This window comes from Arachis ipaensis, chromosome B7 (genome assembly GCF_059453495.1).
Source record: "Arachis ipaensis isolate K30076 ecotype BB chromosome B7, ASM5945349v1, whole genome shotgun sequence".
NCBI classification, from domain to species: domain Eukaryota; kingdom Viridiplantae; phylum Streptophyta; class Magnoliopsida; order Fabales; family Fabaceae; genus Arachis; species Arachis ipaensis.
In genome coordinates, this window is record NC_142442.1 from 9,279,275 (window position 1) to 9,286,739 (window position 7,465).

The window sequence follows — 7,465 nt, forward strand, 5'->3', positions numbered from 1 at the left end:
GATGACTCTGTACTCAACACCTCGCCGGATGCTATAGTCCTTGACACTCAGCACAGCTTCATCTTTACTCTGGAATGATTGCCCAATCTGAAATTCTGTAGAAGATCCCCCCACTGTGTTACCACCGTCTTCCTGTTGACCAAGAGCATCCAAGTTTAGTGTGGAGAAGTGTGGAGGGTACTGATGAGAACCAGAACTTGAAGGCCGATGCTGCGCATATGGATCGCCACCTGTGTCATCGTCGCTGTCACCTACGATATCAACAGGCTCCTGGTCAGACTCATCGTCACGCATTGCATTCTCTACTTGATCAGGTCCACCAAAGTCTTCGATATAAGGTACCAGGCCACCACTGGTGCCCACAACGTGGGGAGGCTCAATGACTGCTGCATTCTCCAAAGGTACAGAACCAACAACCTCTGTTCGGTCTAAATCAGCCGCAAACGAAGGTGATTGAACCGGCGGAAGATACGGTCTGACCGCAGGCATCGAACTAGATGCACCACTCGCGACAGTTGGGCTAGGAACTGGAGCAGATGCCCCAGAACTATCGACACCAACCTCCAACTTCGCGAACAACTCATGGATTCTGATCTCCAGAAAACTCCTTACACAGTAGAACAAAACCCTAATATCTTCATCAGCCTTAACCGCAAAGGTTTCAAAATGAACACCGGTCGAGACAACCGCCATGGGAATCTTGTAGAATAGTTTCTTCACCCACTTGCTACCCAACACGCCAAGCTTCTCCAAGATGCTGTTCTTCAAATCTGACAAACTCATCGACGAACGGATAAAAATACTCAGTGGTTCTCTGTCGGTAAACTTCACACCATGGCTTTTGCTTTTTTTTTTTTTTTATTTTCCCAGAGCAATGCACTAAGGCAAGAAAACTCTCTTCCTCACTAGCCATTGTGAGAATGATCTCTTATGGATCTTGAATCACCCACATATATATAGAGTTCCCGTAATTGTAAACCGTGGGAACCTACAAGGTTTTCTGGCCATTATTTATCCTACATAAACCGTTGTAACCCACAAGGTTTTATGACCAGCACATTTTCCTCATAAACCGTGGTGACTTACCATGGTTTATGCATGCCATGCCTCCTTCGTAAACCGTGGTGACTTACCACGGTTTACACTCAATAGTTTTTGCCCCTAAATCGCTGGGACCTGCCACGGTTTATGCACGTTTGGAAACCGTGGTGGGTTGCCACGGATTACATAGAAATGGGTTTTTGCACATGCAGGTAACAACAATCCGTTTTGCACATTTAGGTAAAGGATTCTGCCATTTTATTTAAATAAGTAAATTGCCCCGATTTAAATATATTTACATAATATATATATACTACATAAAAAGTATTTAGAATTATTTAACAAAATAAATATATTCTAAAAATAAAAAATTATTAACTAAATAATTGATATATATACATATAAATAAATACGAAAATTAATATGATTTATTAATATTATTACGTGTATGATTGTATTAATGGAATAATAAAATCATTGAATGATTGTAGGCTAAAAAAATATTTATAATAAAAAATCAAAAAATAATTAATATATGTGACTTAATATATATGTATACTTAAATAAGGACAAATTTAAAATTATTTAAACAAATAAATAAATATATCCTACGAATAAAAAAATCATTGACTAATCGATTAATATATACTGATAGTATAAATAAAAAATCATTAAATAAAAAAATAGTACGTTTTCAATTTTGGGAATAAAACGTAAATAATTATAATATAATAATTTATTTAATTATTAATGTTTATAATTGTTATTTTAAATTAAGAAAAAAAACGTAGATTAACAAAAACGATTAATAACTATATTAGAGTTGATACACATAACACTAGATTAAGAAAAAATAAAGACATAACATGCTACTTTTTTATTAATCAAATTACTACAATTCAAATTAATTTCAATAAAATATAATTTCAACCTTATCACGTGTATAGTACGAATTATTGAACAATTTATTATTATGTACGTGGCACGGATTATTAAACAATTTCTCATGTATTTTTTTTTTCAAAATAAAAATACTAATTTTACTTATAGTTATTATTCTTTATCAATTCTTTCATTTAAACACTAATATTATTTATTAATTTTTTATTTTTATTTCTCACATTTATTAAAAATTTCTTTTCAATATTTTAGATATTAATTGTTGTTATTTAATTAACTTATTTTAGGTATTTACTTATTAAAATTTTAGGTATTACCTCAATTACGGTATTAAGATTTAATACGTAAAATTTTACTTGACAAATATAATTATTCATAGTGTGATATTTTATTACGGTAACATATTTTTGTGTATTGACTCCCTATATAGCAATAATATATATATATATATATATATATATATATATATATATATATATATATATATATATATATATTTCTTTTTAGTTTATTATTTTTCTATCACATGACATATTTATCATTATATTTCAAATTTAGAGTTTCCTTGATCTAACATTGCAGTGAAAGAATGGCAAGCAAAAAAAAATGAAAAAAAAAATATGAGAACATTCCAAACATAATTACCGCTAATCTTTTTTTCTTTAGTTTTCAAATATTTTATTTATTTTATTTATTTAGAGTAATAACTAAATTTATTATAACTATAGTAAAATTATCTTTAAACTATTAGTATTATTAGTAAATTTTTAAAATTATTGACATATTATTAGTATATATAATAAGCAATAGTAAATTTCCTTTCATGTTTATCATTTAAAAAATTTATAATTTTCACATAGTCTTTATTCTATTTTATTTTTCCATACCTAATGACTATTGACTACGATCCTATCAATAGTATCACCTATAGTAGATTATACGAAGAGAAAATATGGTAAATAAAGACAAAAATTATAAGGCTATAGAAAGTCTCATTCAAGTATGACAAGAGCAAGACGGTTTACATAAAAATAGTTCTATAGATGATAAGATTAGTTGATTCATTTAATAAATTTTTTCAAGTAATGCTAAGTTCAATTTATAAATAGAGTTTAATTTTGATGCACTGACAGTGTAAAGCGTTTTACACAGTCGTGCAATCACGTCCGTTCTTTTGGATGATCATTCACGCGGTCAATATGAAAGGTATTTGTTTTTATTGATGTGTCATTACATAATTGGATGCACGTGTAAAACTACTTTACACTGTCAGTGTATCAAAATTAAATTCTTATAAATATTTGTAGTTCATATTTTAAGTTAATTTTATAAGTACACCATTTCACAAGTCAAAGACAATTCTTTTTAATAGCTTTGTAAATGCTAATAGCTTTTATATTTAATTTATTTTGCAATACGATAAAATTCATTGTTCAATCAAGAATTATTTGACAAAAATATTTGAGAATGAATTGGTAGAAAGAAAGGTCAATGTCTTTTCAAATTTTGAGAATGAGAAATCAAGCGGAATATATCTTCTGACTGTACACATGTGCAAAATATCTTTTAAGATGGAGTCACGTATAGTACATACGGTCGATAATCGTAAAATTCCGGATAATCATTTTAATTTGTTTGTCCATGCTGATATATTGAAACAAACAAATAACGATTCTACTTATTTGGTACGTAATTAATTTATATTAACCCACACAAAATTATTTTTCTTTTGATTTTAAGTTTTGCCAAAATTGTATAATAGCATCATTTTATCGATAATAAAAATTTTAACAGTTTATTCATGAAAATATTTAAAATTGTATTGTGACTTTTTTTAAAGGTATATCTTTTTATTAATATACTATTATTAGTTTTATCGTTTAACATAAAATAAATCAGTAAATTCTCTTTATTTTATACACGTACGAAATTATAATTTCTTATAGTATTCACTCATTTATCCTTAATTTGGTACTTTTAATTCAATTTTTTTTATTCAATTAGATGTTATTGGATTCTTGACTAGAAAAGAAAAACTTATATCATGGTCAAAAATAGAGAGAAGTGACCAATACATTGTGATTGATCTTCATGATTTGCAGTATGTAAAATTTTAATATGAATATTTTTTTTGGTAATAATTATGTGTTATGGTGCAAATTTTTTTTTCTTTATGTATTACTATTTACTCTCTTAATTTTCGCTTTCATTCAAAAATGAGAAAAAATATGATATACACTATGAGATCAATTTACAATCTAATTACTTGATCATCTATGTGATCACCAAGCAACTGAATACATAATTTATTCTCTAATTTATAAAATTTAACAAAGACATTGGTAAACATATTGGTTTCACATTTATTTATATATTTTATTTATTTATGTTATATTTGTAATTATATTATATCTATTTTATCAATATATTTTTTTTAAAAATATCGTTAGTGTTAGCACATGGTGTATTAAATAAATTAAATGATAGAAATACATAACTATTTTTTTCAGTCAAGATTCAGTAAAATACTGTAATTTAGACTTGCAATATCAATATATTAATAGTAAAGTGGAGAAAAAATGTAATATTATATCAAAGAAATTTTTTTAAATCATAATTGTAATTTATGATTGAAATCATAATTATAATTTAAATATTTTAAACGGGGTAATTTTATTTAGAGAATTCATAACTCAAATATAATTTTTATACACTTAATAGCTACATTCGAGTTAATACGTTTAATATTATATTTAAAAAAATACGAACAATGCACATCATTACAATTCAAATTAATTTTAATAGAATAATTTAAAATTATAATTTTAATTTTATCACATGGCACATATTATTACACTTGTTATCAAACTAAATCTCAGTCCTCTAAAAAAAGTATCTATCTATTAAATACTATTTCTTATTTTAATGTTATATAATATTTATTAACAAATAAACTCTCTTGTTGAATGAGATGTAATTAATATTTGCAAATTATAATGAGTAGTAGGATATAAGTTTAAAAGTATAGAAGTTGATTTTGATATGTTAAAATATATATTATTTTTTAGATAACTATTTACATAATGAATGTAAAATAAAATTTTTTAATTACAATACATAATTAAATAGATGGATAAAATCTATAATTTGACAATATATTAAAGTTAAATTATTTTTTGTAAGAACAAAAGTGTTTATTAACTCTTTTTACTTTTTATATCTTCATTATATTTTTATTATAACTGGTAATATTTAAAAAAATTTATCTTAAGATATATATTTTGTTCTCACTTCTAAAATTTTTTGGGTCTATCATTGGGTGCTATAGTTTATAATTTTATATTATAATTTTTAATATAATAACATAGCTTTGTGCTGATTTTTCTTGTTATTATTATTTGCATTGTCTCAAAAAAAAACCACATTGTTCACTTTAAACCTATAACATTCTTATGAAGCAAGGTTTTGAAGATAGTGAAATTTCAACGTGTCAGTGCTCTCAACTATGGATGTACTATTCAAGATATGTATATCATCTACCTCATGCCATGCAATGATTCATACATATATTTTTATTGGCTTATTGACTTATACCTGCCATGTTTCAGTAATTCATACACCTTCCTTTTGTATGTACTCTTTTATTTTTTTTCTCTTGCCTTTTTTATTTCTATTAGATTATAAATTTTTTATTTTTAATTAAATATGTAACTTTTTTATTAAATATGTTGCTTTTTTATTTTTTTGTATTTACAAATATCCCTTTATAATTAACTATAATTCACTTCTAAATTTTACTAGATTTTAAATGTCATGTTTAATAAAAAATAAATAACTATATTAAGTGAATACTAACAAGAGTAGCTACATAATTTATCTTAGCCAAAAGGATATTTATAGTAGATACAATTTTTTTGCTGAGAATTATGCAAGCTTGAGTATATTTGTAAAGTAAGGAGAACGTCCTGAGTACAAATTTTATTACAGTTATAAGAACCGTTACTTATTTCATGTATTGATCCAATCACACGTGAATGAACTTTTTATCCAGTCATTATATTCATTTCAAGTACTTCATATACACTGAACCATAAAATTTTAAAGTTTCATACACCTCTCAGTTATCATTTTTAAACCTTAGTCATATTCTTCACTTTTGCTTTGTCAATTGGTTACTACTTTTTCACTTACTACTTTGTCATGATTGCTCATGTTGATCAATGTCCAATTATCATTGCTTGCTTTATATTGTTAACATAATTTCAAAATGTATAATTTTCTAGATTGCATGACATTCTCATGGGTTTGTTATTGTAATTTAATTTTTTAATTTTTTAAATATTTGGTTTGATTTTTATTTTCAATACAGAGTAAGTATTTTCATTTAGCCACTTTTTCTATTTATACTACCATACCCTCTCATGGTTCTTTACTAATCATTAGGGGTGGCAAAGCGGGCCGACCCGCTCCAACCCGTCCCGCCCCGCCTAGGCCCGCCTCATAAACGGGACGGACCGGTCCGCCCCGCCAATTAAAGTGGGTTTAAAATGCTAGCCCGCCCCACTTTATGGCGGATTGGCGAGTTGGCGGGCTAGCCCGCTTGACTTTTTTTTTTTTTTTGAAAAATAAAATTCATTAAAATTAATCAAAAAATAATAATTAAAAAATCAAATACAAATAAAAAATAGTCAAATTATAATATAATTTTTTTACTATACTTTTTTTTAATTTTTAACTTCAATAAAATTGTTCAAAATAATATTTGTCAATAGAATCATCTTTATTTTATAAAATAAGTCACATAATTTGAGCATATATATGAAATTGTAAAATAAAATAAATAAAGTTAATAACTAAAAGAAAAAAAAAGTGTTTAAAAATTTTATAATTATTAATTTTATAATAGTAATCACTCTTTTATTTAATATAAAAAAATAAAAAATAAAAATCTTCGGCCCGGCGGACCGGCCCGCCCCGCCCCGCCAAAACCCGCCAATTTGGCGGTGCGGGTTTGGCAGATTTTTTTAATTTGGCGGGCTCCAAATCCTAGCCCGACCCGCCTTTTTTAGCGGGTTTAGCGGATCGGCCCGACGGGCTCGACCCGTTTTGCCACCCCTACTAATCAACGTATTTTTAGTTAATTTTTAGTTCCTTTTCATTCCACCATCACATCCTTTTCTTATTATTTACGTTTAGCTCTTCTATCCAGAATGAAGTTTCATGATCAAGGTCGTTATTTTTTCATGAAAGTTAATCCTGATATGATAGTGTATCAATTGAATAATCTCTTTATTTTAGTTTTTTTTTTTACTTCTATTTGTTAAGTTATCTTCATCTTTGGTTTGTTTACGGTGACATAATAAATCATAATTTTTGTTTTACAACAGGAGATGGGTGAATTGCCATCTATTTTTTACAAGAGATTCAAGGATGAATTATCCACCAATTTATCCTTTTATGATTTCTCTGGCAATGAGCTCCAAGTTATCATTGAGAAGGGTCACTGCACTGCAATAATTGTTGC